The sequence below is a fragment of the Ovis canadensis genome, chromosome 17 (assembly GCF_042477335.2).
Source record: "Ovis canadensis isolate MfBH-ARS-UI-01 breed Bighorn chromosome 17, ARS-UI_OviCan_v2, whole genome shotgun sequence".
Lineage (NCBI taxonomy): Eukaryota > Metazoa > Chordata > Mammalia > Artiodactyla > Bovidae > Ovis > Ovis canadensis.
In genome coordinates this window covers 72,020,248-72,044,453 of record NC_091261.1, presented here as the reverse complement: position 1 = coordinate 72,044,453, position 24,206 = coordinate 72,020,248, and the positions used below count along the sequence as shown (strand labels likewise).

General features: G+C 47.5%; 1 protein-coding gene across 2 annotated transcripts in view; it reads left to right on the top strand.

The window, feature by feature from the left end:
• RPH3A (rabphilin 3A) overlaps nucleotides 1–24,206 on the top strand; it is a 277,387-nt gene that overhangs the window by 166,545 nt on the left and 86,636 nt on the right. For both annotated transcript variants that reach the window (XM_070289353.1, XM_070289352.1), the window contains one exon: nucleotides 12,545–12,665. The gene's annotated coding sequence lies outside the window, so the exon portion shown is untranslated. The remainder of the gene's footprint in view (nucleotides 1–12,544; nucleotides 12,666–24,206) is intronic.

Genomic DNA, 24,206 nt, shown 5'->3' with positions numbered 1-24,206 from the left:
AGGGAGTAACACTGATGTTTCACTTCCCAGGTGGTGCTAAGTGGTAAAGAATTAGCCTGCCAATGCAAGAGATGCAAAAGACGTGGGTTCGATCCCTGGGTCAGGAAGATCCCCTGGAGTAGGAAATGGCAACCCACTCCAGTATTCTTGCCTGGAAAACCGCGTGGAGAGGGGAGCCTGGCGGGCTGCAGTCCACAGGGCCACGGCGCCACGACTGAGTGGCTGAGCACGCAGCACACGACGCAGCCGTTTAGGGGTGATTTTTACCGCCTTCAGGCTGAACAGGCATTCTTTGAACACTTGCTGTTTGCTGAGCTTTTTAATGGGTTCTTTCACATGTTTCAATCCCCCTGTGGTCCTTATAAACATCTAGGAAGGTAGATAAGCTTGCCCCCATTTTACAGGTGAGGATGGAGGGGCTCAGAATCATCTCTCCCTTTCCCTGCAATGAAGTGCAGCAGTATCAGGATGGGCTGATGAGGAGAAATGATTTTGTGCTTTGATGCCCCTCAAGGTTGACTTGAGAATGACACATAAATTCTTATGAAAACTACCCTCTGGAAATTATCTGATTCCCCCTAAAAACCAGTAAGCATTTTCAAAATGCAGCCAGATTCATGTTCCCTGTGGCTCTCTCTCTCTCTCGGTTTCCTGTGCTAGAAAGGGCTGGTGTGAGGTTCCTGGGTTTGCTGCCTGAGTGAGCAGGAATGTCCCACGTGACTGCAGCTTTAGAAGCATCAGCTCTGGGGCAGGAGACTTGCGGCTGGCCTCCCCCACAACCATCACTCCCTTCATTTCCTCCAAGCCTCCTCCTCCATGTGGGACCCTGGGTGGATGGGTGGCCTGTATTTCTTTCTGCTCAGTGTCTTTGCAGTTTCCTGAGCGTGTTGATGATGGTGGGTGCATCTAGCCCAGAGGAAGAAGCAACTTTTATCTAGGAAATAAATGGTTGGCAAAAATGATGCCCCCAATCATTCTTTCATTCAGCTATTTATTTAGTATTTATCCTGTTAGGTACATAAGACGGATGTAGTCCCCTGTCCTCAAGGAACAGATATCCGGATGCAGCCAGCATCTCTGGCCGTGGTCTTGCCAGGTGATGATGATCTAGCCTAGGTCCTTCTAAACTTGTCCACAGAGAACAGCATCTGGAAGACATGGGGCTTCTTGCAGAATCCCTTTCACCACTGACAAATTCTAGTTATGATAACTAAGCCTGAAATTTAGGCTGGTCAGATGTCTGTCTCCCCCATGTTTTGGATCACAATGGAAAGAGACAAGCTGTTATAGTGGCCAGATACGTGCAATGGGCACAGAGAAAAGGAGAGTCCAACCTGTTGGGAGGAGTTGGGGAAGGCTCTTGGAGAGGGCAGTTCCAGGGTCTTCCGTGTTTGCCCAACACAAATAAGGTACTTAAGAGCATGGGCTCTGATGTCAGACAGAAGTGAGCTGACTCCCTGCTTGATTGCTTGCTAATGTGTGAATTTGAACAAATATATTAGCTTCTCTGAGCCTCAGTCTTCTCATCCAAAAAAGGGAGATCAATCCTAGGACTTATTTTCCAGGGTTGCTATAATCATTAAACAATATCCTGCAAGTAAAGAACTTAGCTAAAATCTTAGGAAATTGCTATTATCCTCCTTCATAAATTCTGGGTGAGGGGACTACCAGGGATCAGAAAAGAGGAACTGTCAGAGAGGTCTCCCTGGAGGAAGTGACTTTTGAGTCTGTAAGCTTGGCAAGAGCAAGGATGGTAACACTTTTGCATCCTTCTGTATCCCTAGCATCTGGCAATCAAGTTGGCTCTCAGCATGTTTGTTGAGTGAGTAAATGAATGACTGGCCAGAACTTTGAAGGAGGGATATAAGGTACACATAGAAGGATCTTTCCAGCATTTCTGTCTTCCCAGGGACCGTAATTATTAATGGGGTAGCTCAGTTGGTAAAGAATCTGTCTGTAATGCAGGAGACCCCGGTTTGATTCCTGTCAGGAAGATCCACTGGAGAAGGGATAGGCTACCCACTCTAGTATTCTTCGGTTTCCCTGGTGGCTCAGCGGGTAAAGAATCTGCCTGCAATGTGGGAGACCTGGGTTTGATCCCTGGGTTGGGAAGATCCCCTAGAGAAGAGAACAGCTACCCACTCTAGTAGTCTGGCCTGAAGAAGTCCATGGACTGTATAGTCCATGGGGTTGCAAAGAGTTGGACATGACTGAGTGACTTTCACTTTCAAGCCATATATACCATTTTGTACATTTTAAAAATTAAAAAAAAATTTTTTGGTCGTGCTATGTGGCATGTGGGATCTACTTCCCTGACCAGGGGTTGAACCTGTGCCCCTTGCATTGGGAGCATGGAAGTCTTAACCACTGTACTGCCAGAGAAGTGCCTTTATGTTTTTTTAAAAAAATATAAAGATTATGTCTGTTGGGGGTTATACCAAGACTATCAGTGTGGGGCTGCTTCACCTTCCCGGGTATGAAATATTTTTGTTGCTGTTGTTCAGTTGCTAAGTTGTGTCCAACTCTTTGTGACCCTATGGACTGCAAGCACTCCAGGCTCTTCTGTCCTCCACTGCTTCCCAGAGTTTGCTCAGATTCATGTCCACTGTGTCAGGGATGCTGTCTAACCATCTCCTCTTCTGCCACCCCCTTCTCCTTTTGCCTTCACTCTTTCCCAGCAGCAGGGTCTTTCCCAATGAGTCAGCCCTTCTCAGGTATGCCACAGTTTACTTAAACGCCCCCCTGCTGTTGGGTATGTAGGTTGTTTCCAGTTTGTCATCATGAAAAGCATTGTCATGACGATAGTCTCTATCATTGTTCAGTCACTAAGTTGTGTCAAACTCTTTGCGACCCCGTGGACTGCAGCACACCAGGTTTCTCTGCCCTTCATGTCCCAGAGTTCACTCAAACTCATGTCCATTGAGTCGATGACGCCATCCAACCATCTCATCCTCTCTCATCCCCTTCTCCTCCTGCCCTCAATCTTGCCCAGCATCAGGGTCTTTTCCAGTGAGTCAGCTCTTCGCATCAGGTGGCCAAAGTATCAGGGCTTCAGCATCTCTGTAATCTCTGTACATTCATCTATTTGTTTCTTTAGGTTAAATTCCTTAAGAGACTCTCGGGGGTCAGAATTGTAGGTGCATATAGTTTCTAAGGTTTTGGACACTTTAGTGCTAGATCACCCTCCAGGAAGGCTGTGTCATGTACATTGCTGGGTACCAGTCGGCTAATCTGATCGCCAGCCTGCTTCCTGAAAAACGGCCCCTCACCATTTCCACAGCACTTTTCACTGCCTTGCCTGCTTGGCCAAATGGGATTGCTGGAGAGAACCAGCCTCTTCCTTTTTTCAAGCCTTCCGGATATCTGTCGTGTCATGTTAGTATTACGTAAGTGTGATCTTGAGAAATTTCCTTGGAGGGAGATGCTCCCAGATGTTGGAGCAAGTACTGGGGAGGGGAGGGAGAGACACTTGGGGGCACTGGGAGGTTAGTCATGTGGCATGTTCCCCTTCCCACCCGTTCGCTTCCCTTGACTCCCGTGGAGGTAACCTTGTTCAACCTCTTTCCACCGCACACACAGAACAGAAACAAGCGTCCTCTCTGTAGTATGCATCTCGCAGCTCTTTTATAGGCTTGTCGTATACTGTTTTGTAATTTGGGGGACATTTTTCTATCTCTCCAGTTGGCCTGTAGCATGGAAGGGTAGAATCTTACTCCTTTCAGTATCCACAGTATCTGGCAGAAGGTAATGATAAAACAAAAAATAAGATGAGGGTAATAATAACAATAGCAACAACTAATGTGCTGAGCATTTGCTATGTGCCAGGGGCTTCCCTGGTGGCTCAGTGGTAAAGAATCTGCAACGCAGGAGACACAGGAGACCTGGGTTCGATCCCTAGGTCGGGAAGATCCGCTGGAGAAGGAAATGGCAACCCACTCCAGTATTCTTGCCTGGGAGAATTCCCTTGGACAGAAGAGCCTGACAGGCTACAATCGATGGGGTCACAAAGAGTTGGACAAGACTGAACGACTATCGTATCATATCAGGAGCTTCCCAGGTGGCTCAGCTGGTAAAGAATCTACCTGCAATACAGGAGAGCCGGGTTCGATCCCTGGGTCAGGAAGATCCCCTGGAGAAGGGCATGACAACCCCCTCCAGTATTCTTGCCTGGAGAATTCCATGGACAGAGGGACCTGATGGGCTGCAGTCCATGGGGTCGCAGAGTTAGATACAACTGAGCAACTAACACTTTCACTTTCAGGTACTTCATAGACTGTATCGAGCCACATATTTTATCTCATTGAGTTATTCCCTTAAACATATGTCATAGGTATTAGTATTGTCCCATTTTACAGATGAGGATGCTAAGGCTCAGAGAGATGAAGTGACTTGCTCAGGGTCACACAGCCACTGAGTGGAAGAGGTGGGACCCAAGACCAATTCCCTTTCAGTCATTCTTCCAGGTACTTGGTGAGTATCTAAGTCACTTCATGAGGAGCCAACTTTCCTTTTGCGTATGTGTGTGCTCAGTTGTGTCTGACTCTTTGCAACCCCATGGACTGTAGCCTGCCAGGCTCCTCTGTCCATGGGATTTTCCAGGCAAGAATATTGGAGTGGGTTGCCATTTCCTACTCCAAACTTTCCCTTTGCTCCCTCCCTAATACTGGCTGATGAATGGAAGATACCGACAGATATCTGTTCTCAGCAGAAGTGAGGAATCTGGTTTATTTATTTTAAGAGGAAAGCCAGACCAGGGTTTGAGAGGGTCTTCTTGGAGGTGTGCTTTGAAAGACCTAACGGGATACAGTTCTGCCTCTCCTGACCTCCCCACTTTCAGTCAGAGTTCCTGGGATCCCTCCATTATGGATTCACTCTTAAAGAAACAAAAAACAAAAAAACTCGGAGCTTAAAGCGTCTTGTGAAAATGTGGATTCTCCCAGCAAATGTCAGTCCCCTCCATCCTTCTTGCCTTAGTGGGCGTCAGGACAGCTGAACTTCTTTCTCAAGCTGCTCTTCCTCACTCAACTCTTCTTTCCACTTGTCCAAATTTAACCAGCTTAAAATCTCACTCCTCAGGCGAGTTTCCTGGCCTCTCCTAGCTTGTTCTGCTCTCTCCCTGTAGCCAGCAACTCTGGTATTGATCATCCTGGGTGATGATCTAGCCCCAGTTCTTCTAAAATTGTTCAAAGCTAGCTGTATCTTGAAGACATGGGGCCCCTTGCAGAATCCCATGAACTACTGTCATATCCCATTTACAACTATACGTGCAATTTCAGGTGGTCAGACACCCTCTTTCTGAGATTTTAGTAAAATAAAAGATACAAATATTAAACATTCTAAGAATAACTCACTGCATGTGTCCTAAGCCAGGCTCCTCTGTCCATGAGGATTCTCCAGGCAAGACTACTGTAATGGGTTGCCGTTCCTTTCTCCAGGGGATCTTCCCAACCCAGGGATCACACCTGCATCTCTCATGCCTTCTGCACTGGCAGGTGGGTTCTTACCACTAGTGTCGCCTGGGAAGTCCACATGCAGAACCGACAAAATATCAAAGTGGTCTGGGCCCTGAGAACTCAGAGACACTCAAGACTGAACTGTGTTCTTGAACCATCCAGTCTGCTGGGAGAATTGCTTATAATGTATGCTGGACCCAGGGAGTAGGCTGTATTTCACGAGCTCATATGACGGACTAACATATGGCTAGTCTTCAATAAGTGTTATTTATTTGTTATAGGCAGGAGGAGAAGGGAACGACAGAAGATGAGATGGTTGGATGGCTTCACCAACTCGATGGACATGAGTTTGAGCAGGCTCCGGGAGTTGGTGATGGACAGTGAAGCCTGGAGTGCTGGGGTCCATGGGGTCACAAACAGTCGGACACAACTGAGCAACTGAACTGATTTGTTATAGACCATAAGCATATTCTGGAGGGGGCCTGGGAGTGCAAAGATTCTGCCTTCTTTCTTTATTTTCTTGTCATTAGACCATGCTTCTGAATTTCCTGGAGTGACTGGGGCTCCCAACCCCCACCTACAAGAGATGCAGTTGCTAAAGGTATTGGGGCAGGGCAGTTAGGTAAATCTAGCATACCTGGAGGATGGATTCAGGGCAGGTAATGCTATTGAAGTGCTGGAAACAAAAGAGAAAATCAAACCTATTTTTGCCTTACATTGCATCAACTTAAGGATACTTGCATAGAAGGAAACATTATGTCACTACTGGAAATGAAAATACAATATTTTTTTCTGATGCACTTTAAAATAAATATATAACATTTAAACCTTAAAAAAAAAAAATGTGTCTATAGGCCACCTAACATGACCCTTTTCACCTCAGCACAGCATGTATCGCCTTTTGGAAAATGCCTCTCTTCAACAATAATCATCATCACTATAGTAACAATAATAAGCAAAAATGATACACATGGGGTTTTCTATATGCCAGGCACGCTAAGGGATTTACATACATTAGTTAATGACAGCTATATGAAGAGATACTGTTACAATCTCCACCTTACTCATGGGAACACTGAGACACAGAGAGGTTGAGTAACTTCCTCCAGGCCACACAATTTGTATGTGGTAAAGCCAGATTGGAGCCGAGCTAACTTTACCCTAAAACCTGGCCTTTTAACCATTTCATTATACTGTCTCTGCTGATGTTCTTTCTTCCAGCACCAGTAGTAGTTTGAGGTTGGATGTTTAACTGCAGTCCTTGAGGAAAAAATGAGCCTAGTTAAGCACCCAGCACACAGTAGGTGCTTAATAAATGGTAACTGCTATTTTTTTTTAGCGTATATAACATTCATCCACATTCATTAGCTCAGTGAAATGTCCTAGCCACATTTCAGGTAGGTGGGAAGTGTCTTGCAGTCCCATCTTACAGTTGGTGAAACTGAGGTTCAGAACATTCAGGTGACCTACCCAGGGTCACACAGCTGGTGAGTGGGGGGAGCCCAGGATCAAGCTCATAGCACCAGAAGGCAAGTCCAAGTTTCTTTCCCCTAGAAGTGCTTTGCCTGATAACACCGAATCGACTGGTTAATAAGTAATACTTGTTGATTTGTTTTAAAAGTTTATCTTGTCAAGTACTGCAGCATCTCTCCTGTACTTAGCCATATTTTCTCCAAAGGGCTAATGGGCTTTCCTAAGATTTGTCTCTTTTGTGGGGGACAGGATCTCCCAGGGCACAAAGCAACTGTGAGAGGAACCCAGCAATTCTCTCTCCCTCGTGAGCCCTTTCTCTTTTCCTTGCTCGCTAGTCTCTCTGCTCTGTCTGCTTGTTTTGTCTTTGACTTATCTATCCCCTGTGGTGAGTTGTGCTCCTGGAAAGCTGCCCTGTGACATTTCCTCTCTTTTGTGGTCCCGATGATAGCATTTCCCTGGAGGCTCGTAGAAAAAAGAGAAGGAGGGAGTGAATAAAGCATGTCGTGCCCTGCCAGTGCCATCCAGCGACAGAGCTTGATGGTTGGGCTGAGGCTTTGAGCATGAGTCTTCTCTCTTGTAGGACCTCCTTCTGTGTGCACTCATGTACAGTCGTGTGTGCACATGCACACCTGCACACACTTGTATACTGTATTGTTTAGAACAGGCAGTGATATGACTGAAGTCCTGGGTCCTCTGGCCAAGAAGGGGCTCAGATGTGATTCCTAAGGCTGATTTGCCATGGGTTTCTTATTGTAGGGTCCTCCAGCAAACTTGCTGTATGGGTTTCCTATAGCTGCTGTAACAAATATCAACAAACTTGGTGGCTCAAAACAACACGGATTTATTGTCTTACAGTTTTGGAGGTCAGAGTGCTAAAATCAAGGTGTTGTCAGGGCTGTGCTCCATCTGGAAGCTCTCAAGGAGAATCTGTTTCCTTGCCTTTTCTAGCTTCTAGAGGCTTCCCTCATTCCTTGCTTTGTGGCCGCTTCCTCTATCTTCTGGAGAAGGAAATGGCAACCCACTCCAGTATTCTTAGGAGCCTGGCGGGCTGCCGTCCGTGGGGTCATACAGAATCAGACATGACTGAAGCAACTTAGCAGCAGCAGCAGCCTCCATCTTCAAGACCAATAACACAGCTCTCTCTCTCTCTCTTCCTCCCTCCCTCTGTTTCTCTTTATTTCTGTCTCCCTCTCCTCCTTCCCTCTGCCTCCATCTCCCTCTCTCTCCCCACCTCTCTCAACCGTCTACTCCATTATCACCTCTCCTCTCTATTCCTCCTGCCTCCCTTTCCCCTTATAACACCGTAGTGATTACACCGGGTCCACCAGATAACTCAGGGTAATCTCTTTATCTCAAGATTCTTAATCACACCTGCTAAGTGCCGTTTGCCACATATGGTAACATGTTCACCACTTCTGAGGATTAGCACGTGGACATTTTTGAGGGCTGTTATTCTGCCCCACTCGCCAAATGAAATGGGAACATTTGCTCTTTCTGGACAAACTCAGCACCATTTCTCTGGGAGACAGAAGAGCACATGGCCCTGAGACTGACTGTTCAGATTCACATCCTGCCCTCCCCATCTCTTTCTAGCTGTCTTACCTTAGGCACAGCACCTGGGCTCTCTGTGTCCAGTTTCTTCATCTCTAAGATGGGCAACCTCATTTTGCTGTTACAAGTCATGAATATTGCTGGGGTGATAAAACATGATAGCTGGTGAATCATACGCACGTAAAAAAATGGAAGCAGCAATTTTAACTAGGATGTCATATAGCATAATAGTTATAAACCCCAGTCCAAATCCCAGTGGTACCATTTATGAACTAAAGGGCTAGTTGTTTTAGGCCACCGAGTCTCAGTTTTCTCATTTTTTAAAATGGAAATAAAACAATTGCCATCTTAACACACAGGATTGTTGTGAGGATGACATACAGCATGGCCATACGAGTCACCCAGCACATGGTGGGTAGCTCTTGTGACAGTCGCCACCACCTTCCCCACTGTTTGTCTATTCTGGAGGTGACGGAGAGTCTCAGTGGACTGCCTCTGGCCTCAGCAGCACAAGGACAGGCCAGGACAGCTTGCTGAATCCAGGGCCCTGAGAAATCCCTTTGCAGTGCTCCATCCTCAAGAGGATCAGAGCCTGGCTGGGCTTAGTTAGCCTTGGGGTGTCTGGTGTCCAGGCATCTCCCTGCTGCAGAGCTGCCAGAGCTTACAGCCTCAGCTGGTTCTCTGAATGAAGAGTTCTCTCCAGAAGCTCTCAGAACAGAAGAGGGGTTTGAAGATGGTGACCAAGGAGGTAGGGAGGGTGGAGGCAAAAATCTGAGAAGGCAGAGCTGGTTCCTAGATGGCATGGTCACCGGGAAAGGTGCAGAGCTCTGGCTTCAACCATATTATTATTTTTTAATTTTGCTGCAAAGCTCTGTTCCAATGAAGGCTTGGGCAGATGCCCAGTATGCAAAACACTTAAAAGTGCAACTGCTCAGGTTGAAAGCAGGGGTAGAGGGGGGTGGTGGAACTCAGGCCTCACTTACACTCTAATAGGGGCCTCTTGAGAGGGGGCCAGTTTGAGAAAAAACTAGCAGGGTAGCAAAAACAGAGGCCCTGGAATCAGACAGACCCAGGATTTGCATTTCTGCTTGTGCCACTTCTTGGCTGTGTGAGCTTTGGGGCTTTACTTCACCTGAGTCTCAGTTTCATCAGCTGAAAATGGGACAATAATAGCACCCACCTCGTAGTTATAAAGATTGGAGTTAGCACCCATAAAGTGCTTAATACAGGTGGCAGATGTCTAGACATGTAGCAGGTGGTAGCTATTTTCGTTCCCTAAGGGTGATCTGAATTCATGACAGACCTTCCCAGAACATGTGCCTAATGCCAGGGAAGCTGCGAGGTGGGGGGAGATGGGTAGACATTCCTTGGAACTGGGAGCCAAAAGACCTGGAAATTATTTGGATTCTGATTCCACCACCAGCATCCTATGTGGGTTTCTTGAATCAGTCTTCAGATGTCTACTGAGACATGTACCTGATGCTCTAGACCCTGGAACACACGCCTTGGCATCTGAAAGGCCGGAGGTCCAGACTCAACTCTGCTACTTTCTATCTTTTTGGCTGTGGGCAAGCCACTGTCTCCCTCTGTTCCTCAGTCTCTCCATGTGCAAAATGAGGGCATTGAACCTGTGTCATAGGGTCTTTCTAGAAAAGATTCAATGAAGTTCTGCCAAAGAATTGTAGAATGCATTTGAACTTGACTCTGAGAGAGGCATCCTGAAGCATGGGCTTTGGAATTATACAACCCTGGATTTCAGTCCTATGTCTGACATTTCTGGTGTAACATTATGCAAGAGACTTAACTTCTTGAGTCTCAGTTTCCTCAACTATAAAATGGGAGTAGTAATAGTTCCCTCGAAAGGTCACGGTAAGGATTCAAGGAAATGACACATGTAAAGTCCTTAGCCGAAGGGCTTGTGTGTATTTGGTTCTCAATAAAATGACAGCTGCCATCATCCTCGCCACCACCATCATCACCGCCATCATGATCATCGATAAAGTGAAGCTCTAAATGGTCTCTAAGATTCTGACATTTTAAGCCCTACTTTCCAAGGAGGGGATTAGGTGACGAATGTGGTAGCTCACTCTGGGCCCTCTCAGTGGGACTGTCTAGAGGAAGGTCCCCAGTAAAGAGGGTTCTAATTCACTTTGCTGAGAAGTTCTAAACAGATCCTGGTCTATTTGAGATTTCCTGTCCTTTCCTCCCAATAAGCAGGAATAAGACCCATTGAGATCTGGAATGTTTGAAGCCATGGGAATCAACTTCTCTCTTTTTAAAAGAATTATATATTTTAATTTTTTTTTTTTTTTTTGCTGTGCTGGGTCTTCTGTGCTCCACACGGGCTTTCTCTAGTTGTAGAGAGTGGGGGCTGCTCTTTAGTTGTGGTATGTGGGCTTCTCATTGCAGTAGCTTCTCTTGTTGCATCACACAGGCTCCGCACATGGGCTTCAGTAATTGTGATGCATGGGCTTAGTTGCCCCACGGCATGTGGAATCTTCCTGGACCAGGGATTGAATCCATGCCCCCTACATTGACAGGCAGATTCTTATCCACTGTACTACCAGGAAAGTTCAGTCAATTTCTCTTTCTGTATTTCTCCTTTTAATGATTTTGTTTTCTTGTCTGTATAGTGATTTCACTTCAGAATATGAACCTGGGTCTTTGGCGTTTAGGTCTTTGGCCATGGCTCAATTGTCTGATTTAGACCTTTTATAGTCTCCCAACTTCATCCCACTCAAACCATGAACTGAAAGGTGAGGCTGGCATATACCATTCTGGACTGGCTGTCAGTTCCTTTCTCCTTCTGTCAAGACATTTGAATCACAGGACAGCTTATGGATCATGGGATTATAGCAGCCCACAACTTGGATGTTCTTATTGTTGCTTTTTAACTTCTTGCATAGTCATATGCTCATTTTGTGCAGATAAGACTTGGAGATGTTAAGTGACTTTTCCAAGGTGGTATGGGGGCTCGACTTGGTTCCAGAAACCTGTCAAGTGCTTATTCAACTAAACCATCCTGCCCCACAGAAATTTCCATTTCCTAAGCCTCATCTTCCTGCCCTGATTTTCAAGGCACCTGAGGTATAGGTCAGAAATCTGCAGTAGTGTGGGTGAGGACAGGTCAGCTAGGCTGATTTGGTGGGGAGGAGCCACTTGGAGACTCCCACACTGGGGTCAAACTCTTTTCTGAGCGAGCAGTGAAAGTCTGGGGGCGTATGTGGAAAAGGGGCTGTAAAGTTACAGCTTGTTTGCTTCGAGAGTGAACGACAAGATTAGAACAAGTGTGTGGTAGGTAGGCTGTCACTGACTTCACTGTGTGATGTCGAGAAGTCCCGTTCCCCGCCCCCCCCCCCACCTCCTCTGGACTCTCCCCCTTTTCTGCTCTAACCATCCAATTACTTAACTTCGCAGCCTGAGGGTTCACTTCCCGCCCATCCCCTCCGCCGCCGCATTTTAGCGCTGTCCGCGGTGCTGATCGCCAATCTCCCGATTGCCATTTCCACCAGCTAGGATCTCTGGTGCGCCCAATCTCATCTCCCGGGCTCCCACCCCTCTTTCTCCAGGTACCTCACACATAAATCACGGCGTGGGGGAGGCAGGCTTGACTCCCCCTGCTCCGGGAAGCTGCTGCCCCCTCCCTTGCTCACACCGGGTTTTGCAGCAGTGGTGGCAGCCGCCACTGATTCCCGCACCAGGGAAGCAATTGATTCGTCTACTGCCAGCAACCCCGGAGTTGCCTACGCGGACGACAGAAAGAGAAAGAGACAGAAAGGGAGAGAGGACAGAGAGAGAAAGAGAGAGAGATTCACAGAGTGAAAACCTTCATCCATGTGGAGGGCAAGCTGAGGGAGCCACTGTCTTTACCTTGCCGACTGACTGGTCTGAGTTTTCTCCTCTTCCGGCAGTGGTATTTCTTTTCATCTTGGATCTGTGTGATTTAGGGATAGTTGCTCTGTGTGTGTGTGTGTGTGTGCATGTGCATGTGTGTGTGTGTGTGTGTGCAGTTGCTTTGATTTTATTTTGGGAAGAGTAGGAAAGTCAAATGAACAATTTTCTTTCAGGCACCTCCGCTGAGCTTTCAAACCAAGTCATCCAGAGTTAGCATCTTCCCACCCGTCAGGGAAGAGAGGAGTTGGCAAGAATTTGGCTCGCCCATTCCCCCTGCAATCCTCTGGTGTCTTGGTAAGTGATATTCTTCTCAATTGTGTAAATGGGCTAGGGGTATTGGAGTCCCAGTTGCAACGAGGTGTGTACATGCCCTGGTGGGATAGAGGTTAGGTGGGAGGGAAAGGGTGCTGAGGAATGACCACATTTATTTGCCCACATTCTGCAGTGTTTGATTGCCTAAGCAGCACCCCAAAGCCAAATGAGATTTCGGCTCACTGCCCAGGGTGGGGGTAAAATATGCTCATGTTTTAGGCAATGCAATCAAAATTGTGGCTTCTGCCCAATTTGTCCTCTCCCTTGCAACAGAAGCTTCTGAAAGTAGCCAGCAGTTCTCTGAGTGAATTAACCCTTGGTGGTACTGGCCAGCCTGTCGTGGACAGTCTCTGGGTATTCTGATCTACTGGGTGGGCACCTTGACTCTGGATGAGAGAGGATCACTTATAGCTGGATGGTTAACCCTTGCCTAGGGTAACGTAGGCATGCCAAGTGAAGCTTGCATAGGAGCGGGTGCAGATTGTACCATCTTCCAGGGACAGCTGAGTAATTAATTGTGGTAATTTTGTGCAAGCTTGCCTGTTCACAGTTTCCTGAGATGAGAGATCTAGGAGACATGAAAGGATCACATTTTTCTTGGAATGAATGGTCAGGCAGGTCAGAGGGGAGCAGCCAGCTGTCTGCTGAGCAGACAAGCTTTTATTTTCACAGGTGGCATAACCTGTAAGTGATTACACAGAGGGTGCACCAAGCCCAGGGGATTTCATCCTTGAGCCTGTCTCGGAGTAGGGAAAGGGGTGAATAAGGTTTGTTCAGCTTCTGGGGAAGGGTTCCAGGCTCCAGCTTCAAATCTGTTCCAGGACAGACCATACCCTGCTCTAGTTTCTTTATTCTGATGGGATCAGCCTCACCAACCTGTTAGTGAGTGGGAGGGGGAGGTCCCTTTTAACTGAATCCAGAACTCACATTTAATTTTAAATGCCTTTGCGGCTAATCTGTGACCCATCAAAAGGGGATTTGCTTTGCTTCCTGGTTTGATTATATCTACCTTTCTGGAAATGAATGTCCTTATTTTTAGCATCTTCACTATTATCTCAGGGGCCACCCCCTCCCGAGGATTTCCTCTTCCAGTTCTTATTCTTGGAGGTGGGAGGAATAAAACATCAGCCCCCAAGACTGGCAAGCGTAAGCACGGCCCACTCAATCACTTTCCCCAGCCCCAGAGCCAAGTGGGGACACCAAAATCCCAAGGCATATGACTGCTCAGGCAGGACATGACATGTGAGGCAGTGGGAAGGGATGCTTGGTGGTTAGTCCCAAAGAGCTGGTCCTCAAAAATCCCAGATTTTCCTTGCTGGGTGACCTTGGGGAGGAAGTTGCCTTTGTCTCCTCCTTGGGAAGCCTAAGTGTGAATGATGAATGTGGGGAAATTTGGAGCCACAGTCAAATAAGGAGCCACAGATTGGCCCATGGGTGATATTTAAAATTTTGAACTTTGGCACTAACTGGTCAGGCTGGACCACGGCTGCGACCCTGGAGTGGGGGATCTCAGGGGTCTTCTGCTGTGCTGAGTGTGAACTCTTTAATTGCTGGATTACAGGGAGGTTTAGGGGGCTGGGGCAATATAACCAGCCAATGCAATATGACCATCCAGGGTAGGAGTGTGTGTATATATATATATATATATATATATATATATATATATATATAAAACCAGAGTTGATTTGCAATGTTATATTAGTTTCAAGGGTACAGCAAAGTGATTCAGTTACACATACATATGATAACCACTGGTTCAGCCACTCAGGGCAGGCCAGCCCACCTGAGGTAGCTGGAACTCGGCCATCCACCCATGGGTGCTTTTTGAACATCTACTCGCTGCCTCCCATCCTTATTTCCTTGGGGGTGGTTAAGATCCGAGAGGCTGCCCTCCCTACCCCCTCATCACACTTGAATTGGTGCATTGTGGTGCACCAGTGTAAGGGAAACAGAAGCTTCTGGAAAGAGCTTTGGAGTTGGATCAGGAGACCTGGGTCCCAGCCCCAGCTCTGCTTCCCCTTTCTGGGCCTCAGTTTCCCCATCTGTGCTATGAAGTAGCTGGTCTAGGTGACCCCAAGGCCGCTTCCATCTCTGAGACCCTATAACCGTGTGATGAGTACTGAGTATATATATTTGTGCTTGTGCGCATTCATGCTCCTAGGAAGGGTTAGCCCTGTGTTTGGGAATTTATCAGATGTGTTGAGCAGGTTTTGTTTGGGTGAATCAGGATGGAGACTGGCTCTTGTAAGAACTTTCCTAGGTTCCTAGAATCCTGTGCTCAGCTGGAGAGGGGTCTTATTGGTTTGTGGCTTCAGTTGCATAGACATCCAGATCTGGCAGCGCTTGAAAGCCCTCTAGAGACTTATCCCAGAAAGACACCAAGGATCCCTTTGAGAACCTCCACTCTGGAAAGATGCCTATGCCCTGTAGCCCCCCTGAGCACCTCGAGTTCAGAACCTCTGATCTAGTCATCAGGGGGGCCAGGAAGGGCAAACAGCTTGCCCGAGACCACGCAGTGAGTCATGCATGGCAATACACAAAGACAAGGCACCTGCCTTCCTTCCTGGAGCCAGCAGCTGCCGCTGCCCTGACCCAGCCGGGGCGCGGGGGGAGGACCTTCAGCAGCTCCTTTCCCATTTTCTGTCCTGTGAAGTGATCAGGAAGCATAGCTGTGGGGACAAATGCGGACGTTTCCTTTCTCAGTGGTGGGAGGGAGGCGGTGGCCAGAGATCCTGCAGTCCGAAACGGTGGCCTGGAGGTCAGTCTCCCCGGCTTGCTGTGCCTTTTGTTTTCTTGCTGCCTGTACACATCCTGGCTGCCTATCTAAGGCTGTGGGTCTGGTCACAGTGGCTGCTCTGGGGGTCTATTTGTAAGCTGAGATGTTTACTCTGTATTTAACCCTCTCTGTCCGTCTCTCTGTGGGTCATAGAGAATCTGACACTTTCTAATAAAAACCACCATGACATATGGGCTTATCTTCTGCTCTTTATCCCCTTCAAGTTGGGAGCTGGTCATGAATGCAGACAGATCAGGAGTTGATGTAAAGGCGATGAGAAGCAAACAGCATGGTTTATTTCTGTTAAGCACTGTGGCTGTAACCTGGGATAAAAATAAATCCGGGACCCAGTAGTAGTGGGCTGGAGTGATGAGCTTAAATTATTCAGCTGCCACCCAGGATGGAGATCCTTGATGTGCTAGGAGAGTGAAGGAGGTACCACAAAAATAGCCACCTCTCCTTCCTGTTCCCCATCCCTGTCTGTTTCTTTAACCAGCCTTTTTAGCCTCTAGGGGCTGCAGTGTGAGATGCTGGGAGCAACCAGACCTGAGTTTGAATCCTGGCTCCAGTGCTTGGTTGCTGTGTGACTTCAGGAGAGACCCTAAACCTCTCTGAGCCTCATTTTCCTCAGGTGCACTAAGGGAGCACAGTGTGGTGGTAAAGAGCATAGGCTCTGGAAATAGAACTCCTGAGCTTAAATCCTGGTTCTAGCACTTTCTAGTTATATCATATCACCTCTCTGGGCTTCAGTTTCTCCATCTTTAAAGTGAGGATAATAAAGGAAATGTGAGCATTTTGAGTTAATGTTTGCAAACTGCTTCTCACTGAGCCTGGCAAGGAGTAAGTGTCCAATAAATGTGAGTGATGGGGATGCTGTTGGTGATGGTAGCAGTGAAGTCACCCCTGACCTAAATAAGACTGAGTTAGGATAGAGAAAGGTGACTCCTCTGTGTCAGGCATACAGCTCTGGGACCCCGGAGAGAGAAGACATGGTGTGGAGACAGGGGACTTCCAGTTCCACTTACTTAGTATGTGGTCTTTGTGCAGTTGCCGGTGGGTGGGGGTGGCAGACCTCAGTTTATTCACCCATGAAATGGGCATAATTACCACCTTTCTTTAAGTCTTTGTGGCCCCAAGGAAACAGGGCAGTCATGAGTGTGGTGGGCAGGCCCTGGAGGAAGGCATTCAGGAGGAGAAGCCCTCCTGACTACTCTGTGTCTTTTGTTCCTCCAAATCCTTAGGAGGCTTTTGCTGAATCATCTCTACTCACCAACTTGGAGCCCAAGGATTTTTCCTAGGAGACTTGAGCTTTCCCTCTCTTCCCTGCCTTGGTGCTTTCCCTGCCACAGTGGGTGTCCCTACACACAGCTCCCAAGATGCTACAAGGCAAGATCCTTAGGGCCAAGGCTGCACCCCCTTCCTTTTTAGAGTCACAGTTAGCACGGCAGATGCTCAGCAGTGGCTTGCATGGGTGAATGAATGAATGAAACCTTGATTGACTAGTGAACTGGTCAGTTTGGAGAGATGCCTGTGGTTCAGCCAGTGACCTGCATGCAGTAGGTCCAAGTTAGCATTGGTTCATTATGATGAGTCATTGGTGAAGAGTAAAAAGGTTGGCTTTCATCTCAGATCTGCTACAGGCAAAGAACTGCCCTTTCTCTCCTGTCAAAGAGTTAGCTGATAAATGACGTTTATCCATATGTCATACATTTATTGAGTACTTACAGTATGCCTGGCACTATGGTGGGCATTGGCAAAAAATAATAGTAATAATAGGGACAAGGACACAGTCCCTTTGGGACTTAGATAAAGTAAGTGACTGCCTACAATATATGATCTTTTCAGGGAGAGGGCAGGTTTTAGTACAAAGAGGTCTTCCTTCATCACCCTAAAACACTCAGCTCACTGATACATGAAAATCCATCATTAAAGTTTCATTCTTTGTCTTTAGGCTTTGCTCTTGGATGAAGAGCAGATGCTTTTGGGGTGGAATAATGCATCCTGCCTTATTAGTCACTTAAACTTTAGCGAGGCGGAGTTGTAAAATCCTTTCTGAAAAGTGAGGGGAGCTTTTTGAAAAGCTTTTTGCCAGTGAGAAGCGGCATTTGCACAAAGTAAGCTTGCGGCTTTACCTGGGAGGGCAAAAGGCAGAGAAAGACAAACGTTGCTGGGTTCACATTCTGCTGTAAAAAGCTCTCAGTGCTCAAGAGACTGATTCACCTGAACTGGGTGGTTCATCTGACTCAGTGGTTCTCAGAGTATGGTCCTCACCACCTCCCATCCCCACCCCCAGCGGTATCAGTATCATCTGAGAACTTGTTAGAAAAGGCAAATTCTTGGGTTAGATTCTGGACCCGTCCCATTAGAAACCCTGAGCGCAGGGCCCTGGGCTCTGTGTTTTCCTAAACCACCAATGCTATAGATTAAAGAGTTATTTGAAATGCAAAACACTTTTACAGATGTTAATTATAACAGTTCTAGGTGTGTTGTGAGCGTCAGACTTTTTGCCATGGTCCCCCACCCTCCGCATCCCCCGAGGGGCTGGGAACTGGGTCTGTTGCCTCCCCAGGACACATCATTAACTTTCTGCTACTGGCTCCCTCTGTTTCTCATGGGAGCACGAGCTGGACCTAGCATTCCCTGCTAACCTAAGTGCTCTAGGAGGCTGCTGCTTTCTCAGGCAGGATGCAAGGACTCAGGTTATAGGATGGTTCATTGCCAAGGTGGTAAGGATCAGCCCTCCAGCCTGGCCAGGGAACAGACTTGGTTCCTTTAAGTCCAGCACAGCTTCCCGTTTGGGCCAGGGAGAAGTGGGAGACCAGGGTGCAGTGCTGAGGCACCAGACTGCATATGCAATGTCACTGTGGTTTCTTCGAAGTAATTGTCTTGCTGTCATTACTTTTAAAGACATAATGCACACTTAAATCTCATTGTAATGGAGCTGTGTCAGACTCTGGCTTAGGAATGCAGCTAGTGAGCAAGATGACTGCCCTCAGGAAGCTGGGGGCTTTGCCCACCCCTCTGCCATCAGTCAACAAGAGGAAATTCATCTGACAGTGTCATAATGATGTTTGGTTTGTGAAAGATTTATTTAGAGAGCGGGAGAAAAAAGAATCTCTCCGCATCTCTTAATATAATCTTCTAAGTTTATTCAGCTGCCTTTTTCATCTTTTTTCCTCTCTCTCTCTTTCTTTCTCTCCTTCCTTTCATCTTGAATGAATCTACACCATGATAAGCAGCAGCTTGTGAATGGAAGCAGCTTTCAGTAGAGAACAGAACTTGCACCAAGCAAGTTTGGTGCCAGCCATTGATGGCGAGGTAGTGTCTGGGGCTCCTGAGAAGAGAGATGATTTCTCAAAGTTTGTTAGGAGGCCCTCTATGTGAGATGCTGCCAGAAGGCATCTGTGTGGTGCACTCTTCCCCCAGCCTAGCCTGCCCCTGTCCCATCCCCTCTGTCTGTCCATTTCTTCTATCACTGTAGCACTGTGTCTCTAAGCCTCTGCCTCTTCTCTCTCCCCTTCTCACACCCCCGCCATATCCCCTTCTCCATCTTTCTCATCCTTTAAAAATTCCCTTTCTTTCTTCTCATAGTTCTTTCCTCCCCTTCTTTCTTCCTCATCTGATCTCAGCTCTCTCCCTCTGGCTGGCATTTTCTCCCAATCTCTTTCCATCTTCCTCTCCTAAATTCTGCCCTTCCCCATCCCATCTTTAGTCTCACCCAGGTAGATACACCAAAGTGACTTGGGAAGGGAATGCATTTACAAGTCCCGAGACCTCAAGTCGAGTCTCTGAGTAGGATGAACCCGCTCTCCCAGTTAGCCTGGGACTGAGGGGATTCTTGGCAGGCTGGACTTACTGTGTTAAAACTGAGAGAAGCTCAAGCAAATCAGGACCAGTTGGTCATCTTACTGCTAAGGTCAAGTGCTTGGGTCTTTGTGGAGCTTTCAAAAGGCCAGAGATGTAACTTCCTGGGCAAGTTCCCTGTCCTTCTGCTCTGGAGAGGAGCAGAGTGGTTTCTGAAGCCCTCCCCAGCCTCAGTGTGTTCAGCATGACTCTGCATGGCTCTGAAGACTACCTGGGCATGCAGAGGCCAGTGGTCAGTCAAGGGCATGGGGCTGGCTCCTTCCTCCTTTCTGACTTCCTTCCTCCAACAAGACTGACCACCCAGCCAGTTAGCTCTGCACTCCTTAGTCACAAGAGGGACCTGGTGAGAGACTGCAGGTGGTCGCTATGACAGACATTCCCAAACTTGAACCTGGATCAAAATTCCTTGGAGGGCTGTTAACACAGAGTTTCTGATTCAGTGGAACTAGGGTGGGGCCCAAGAATTTGCATGTCTAACACATCATTCCCAGGGGACATGGATGCTGCTGCTCCAGGAATTCCACCCTGAGATCCACTGCTTTCTGCAAACTCACTCCCTTTCATTTATTTATTCCCTCATTTATTCCTTCCTTCCTTCATTCTCAGATGTTTATTGAATCCCACCATGTGCCAGGCACTGGGGACTCAGCAGTGAATGAGACAGAGTTCCCTGCCTTTCTAGAGCTTACAGTCTAGTGAGGAACAAGAGAAACACACAAACAAGACGGTTTTAGACTATGTCAAGTGCTGTGAAGGAAACAGCATGACATGACAGACAGTGATGAATGGTGTGCAGGGAGAGAGATAACTTAGTGATTAAAATTTAGTTATATGCTGTCCACCTGAAGTTATCACATAGTTAATCAGCTATACTCCCATACAAAATAAAAAGTTTTAAAAATTAGTTACAAAAAGGATGGCCAGGGGAGATGGTAATGGTTTGATTGAGAGCTGAGTCTCTAGAAGGAGCCAGAAGGATCCAGGCTGGGGGGCTGACAATTGCAGAAGCAGAGACAACTATGTTGTCTTGATGGAACAGCAAGAAGGCCAGTGTGGTGGGATGGGGGGAAAGTGAGGGGGCCAAGGTGGGAGGGGCCTGGGGGCTGCAGGACCTGCCAGGGTAGGCATGGAGTCTGGATTTCATTTCTCTAGGGGGGTGGGGGGAGGGCTTGAATCAGAAGAGTGACATGACCTAGTTTACAATTTTGGTAATGATCGCTTTGTTTTCTGAGTGGAGAGCAGACTGCAGGAGGCAGGGGTGGAAGCCAGGAGACCAGTGATGGGGAGCAGTGATGCAGCCTGGGGGACTAGGGGGTGCAAAGAAGATGGTGGTCAGATTCCGGGTGGCTTCTGCAGTAGCTCTTACTGCAGTAGCCACCTCTTACTGATGGATTAGGCGCGGGGGTCCCTTCTTGTCAGTGGTTCAGCGGTTGTGATTCCGGGCACCGAAAGTGGGGCCCGTGGGTTAAGATGCCAAGACCAACAGGGTATGCAGAGGAAGGGGCCTTTCAGGGAGGTTTGCAAGGCCCTTCCCAGGCCGACTAACGTGTATCTTCCCGTCTCCGCCACCCCCAACCCCCAGAGGAAAAGGCGGTAGCTGGAGTTTTTCTTTCTCCCATGAGCAGTGGCTGGATTAACCTGTCAGCATTAAGGAGGACATCGGAGGAACTTGGCGAAGCCAAGGAAGCCACTGGAAGTGGCCACTGCCGTGTCAGGCTGGGGCGTGGGGTCAAGTCTCTCTCCCAAAGGTCTGGAGATCAGGGTGGGGGCTTGTGGGAACGGTTGTTGGACAGGATGGTGGACCACTTCTGGCGTCTGCAGCTTCCCCTCTGATCGTTAGAGACCTATCTGTGGCTCACTTGAGCCGGGAACCTAGGCCAGAGGGCATCATAGGCACTGAGCATGCGCCGAAGGAAGGGCACTGGAGGACCTTCATCCCCCCTCCGCTCCCCTCCCCACCCCGGCCAGGGTGAAAAGCCACGTGCCGATGACGTGACTTGTATGCCTTTCAGAAAGGCATCTGCTGCTGTTTCTTTTGATTTGCTTTCTCTCTCTCTTTTTTTTTTTTAAAAAGAGAGAGTTGGAAGGGTTGATCTAGCCAGGGCCGACCTCCGTGTTATGTGTGTGTTTTTTAAAGATGGGCCTGGGTGCGTCACCAGCGCATAAGCCACTTTGGGGAGAAATCTCCAGGAAAAAGAAATAGTGCTTAATGCTGGTTACAAAGTGGGGGCCTTACTTCTGATTATAGTGGGAGGAGAGCCGTCCTCATTCACAGCCTCTCAATTTTCCACGGAGAACTCATCTGCTTTAAAGATTAGCATGAAATTTTCGTTCTGATACAAGGTGGTGAGGGTGAATTTATTCTTTCTCATATCAATGGCACCCCACTCCAGTACTCTTGCCTGGAAAATCCCATGGATGGAGAAGCCTGGTAGGCTGCAGTCCATGGGGTCGCTAAGAGTCGGACCGACTGAGCGACTTCACTTTCACTTTTCACTTTCATGCATTGGAGAAGGAAATGGCAACCCACTCCAGTGTGCTTGCCTGGAGAATCCCAGGGATGGCGGAGCCTGGTGGGCTGCCGTCTATGGGGTCGCACAGAGTCGGACATGACTGAAGTGACTTAGCAGCAGCAGCAGCAGTACACAACCATGACCATCATCTATCCTCGAAGGCTTCTTTCTCAGTTATTTATTCTGTATTATTTATTTTTAAAATTTATTTAATTAATTTTTAAAATTAATTAATAAATTTTTAATTTATTACTTATTTTCTTTTATTCCCCTACCCCACACCCCTCCCCTAATAGGCAACACTTCTATTCTGTTTAGTGATCATCTCTTTTGTTTATGCACCTGCAAAACGTGTATTTTTTTTCCTAACTTTTTATTTTGTATTGGATTATAGCCGATTAACAACGTTGTGATAGTTTCAGGTGACCAGCCAAGGGACTCAGCCGTACATACACATGGATCCATTCTCCCCCAGACTCCCCTCCCATCCAGGCTGCTGCACAACACTGAGCAGAGCTCCCTGTGCTGGACAGCAGGTCCTTGTTGGCTATCCATTTTAAATATAGTAGTGTGTGCATGACCTTGCCAAACTCCCTGACTGTCCTTTCCACCGGCAACCATAAGTTCACAAAACATGTATTTTTAATTTACACAAATGGTATAGTGCTATAGATCCCATTGTTTCTCACCTTCCCCCCCCCACCAACCCAGCACTGTTTTTTAAGAGATCGTGAGATGTACATCTAATCCTTTGCTTCTAATTGTTGCTGTACTCCAAAGTGTAAATCCCTTATAGCTTACCCATTTTCTCATATTAGTTTCTCTCCAGTTACCCAGATCATTTCTGGAAATTTCCCTGCACTGGGCAGCCTGGATTCTTCAAGACATAGAGATTCATTTTTAATAGAACTTTATTGTCATTTGGGGCTTCCTTGGTGGCTCAGATGGTAAAGAATCCACCTGCAATACAGGAGACCCAGGTTCAATCCCTAGGTCAGGAAGATCCCCTGGAGAAGGGAATGACTACCCACTCCAGTATTCTTGTCTGGAGAATTGCCTGGTGGGCTATAGTCCATAGCGTTGCAAAGAGGTTGGACATGGCTGAAGCAACTTAGCATGTAGCAATGTCATTTGAGAGGTGCAGGTTGATGCTTTACTGTTTTACTTTGGATGGTTTGCTCAGCAAACACTGAGGAACAGCTTCTAATATCAGACCCCATAGGTATGTCGAGGAAAGCAGAGGTCAAGTTGATGGGGTCTGGAGCCAGGGACATCTGGGTTTAAATTCTGTCTCAGATACTCATTGACTGTGTGACCTTTGGCAAAGTGAGTTTGTCACTCTGAGTCTCAGTTTCCTCTATAAAATGGGGATAGTCTTAATATTCTTATTTTATAAGATTGCTTGAGAGTGAAATGAGATTATGCCTGATGTGGTTTGTGTAAGGAAACTTTGTCTTAAATGATACTTGGGGGCAGGATATGGATAAATAGGTGTTAATGGCCCCTCCATATTCTGCTGAATTTACCCTGTGTGGAGGGGTGTATGTGTGTGTGTTGGGGAGCAGTTTCCTGGCTGAGGTTGAAGCAGTCATTTCCTTCAACAACCTGTTGAGTAGTCATTTCCCCAACTACCCAGAGAGACCCGGATCCCATCCCAGACTCAGCCACACAAGCTTCTCTGTGTGCCCCCCCCAGAGCCTTGGTTTCCTCCTCTAACACTAACGTAGGCTCTGGAAAAACGCTGGTGGCAGCAGAAAGGATCGCATTGCCCCTGAATATGCTCAGAGGGTAAAATGCTTCAGAGGCTGATAGTTGGCCTCCTCAAGTGGCTATAGAGGCTCCCCAGAGCCACCCCCAAGGCCCTGGGATTGAGCAGCTTTCAGCTCTGGAAAATCCTCCCTCTGGTTGTCATGGCAGCAGATCTGGAATGGGAACCTTTATTCCGATGGAGCAGCACGGGGGCATTTCTGATTGACACAGACTAACGGTGGCCTCAGGGCTCTACTACAGGGTGGTCTCTGATGCCCTGGGGAGCTCCCCACCTGCTCTTCATCCTCTTGCTAGAAAGGGCTCTGAGATAAAGTCTGTCCAATTGGGTTCAAGTCCCAGCTATGCAACATGGTAATTATATCCTGGAGCTGTAGTTTTGTACAGGAAGCAAATGAGTTGGGGGATAGACAGAGCAGTCCCAAGGACTAGCCCTGTGCTTTTCATTCACATGAGTTATTGCCTTTAACCCTCAGAAATCCTTGGGAAAGAGACAGTAGTATTATGTCCATTTTGCATACAGAATTCTGAGGCAACAGAAAGCTGGAGAGGCAGCTTTCTCAGTCCCCTCCCCCGCTGTCCCCAGTTCATTTAGTAAAGGGT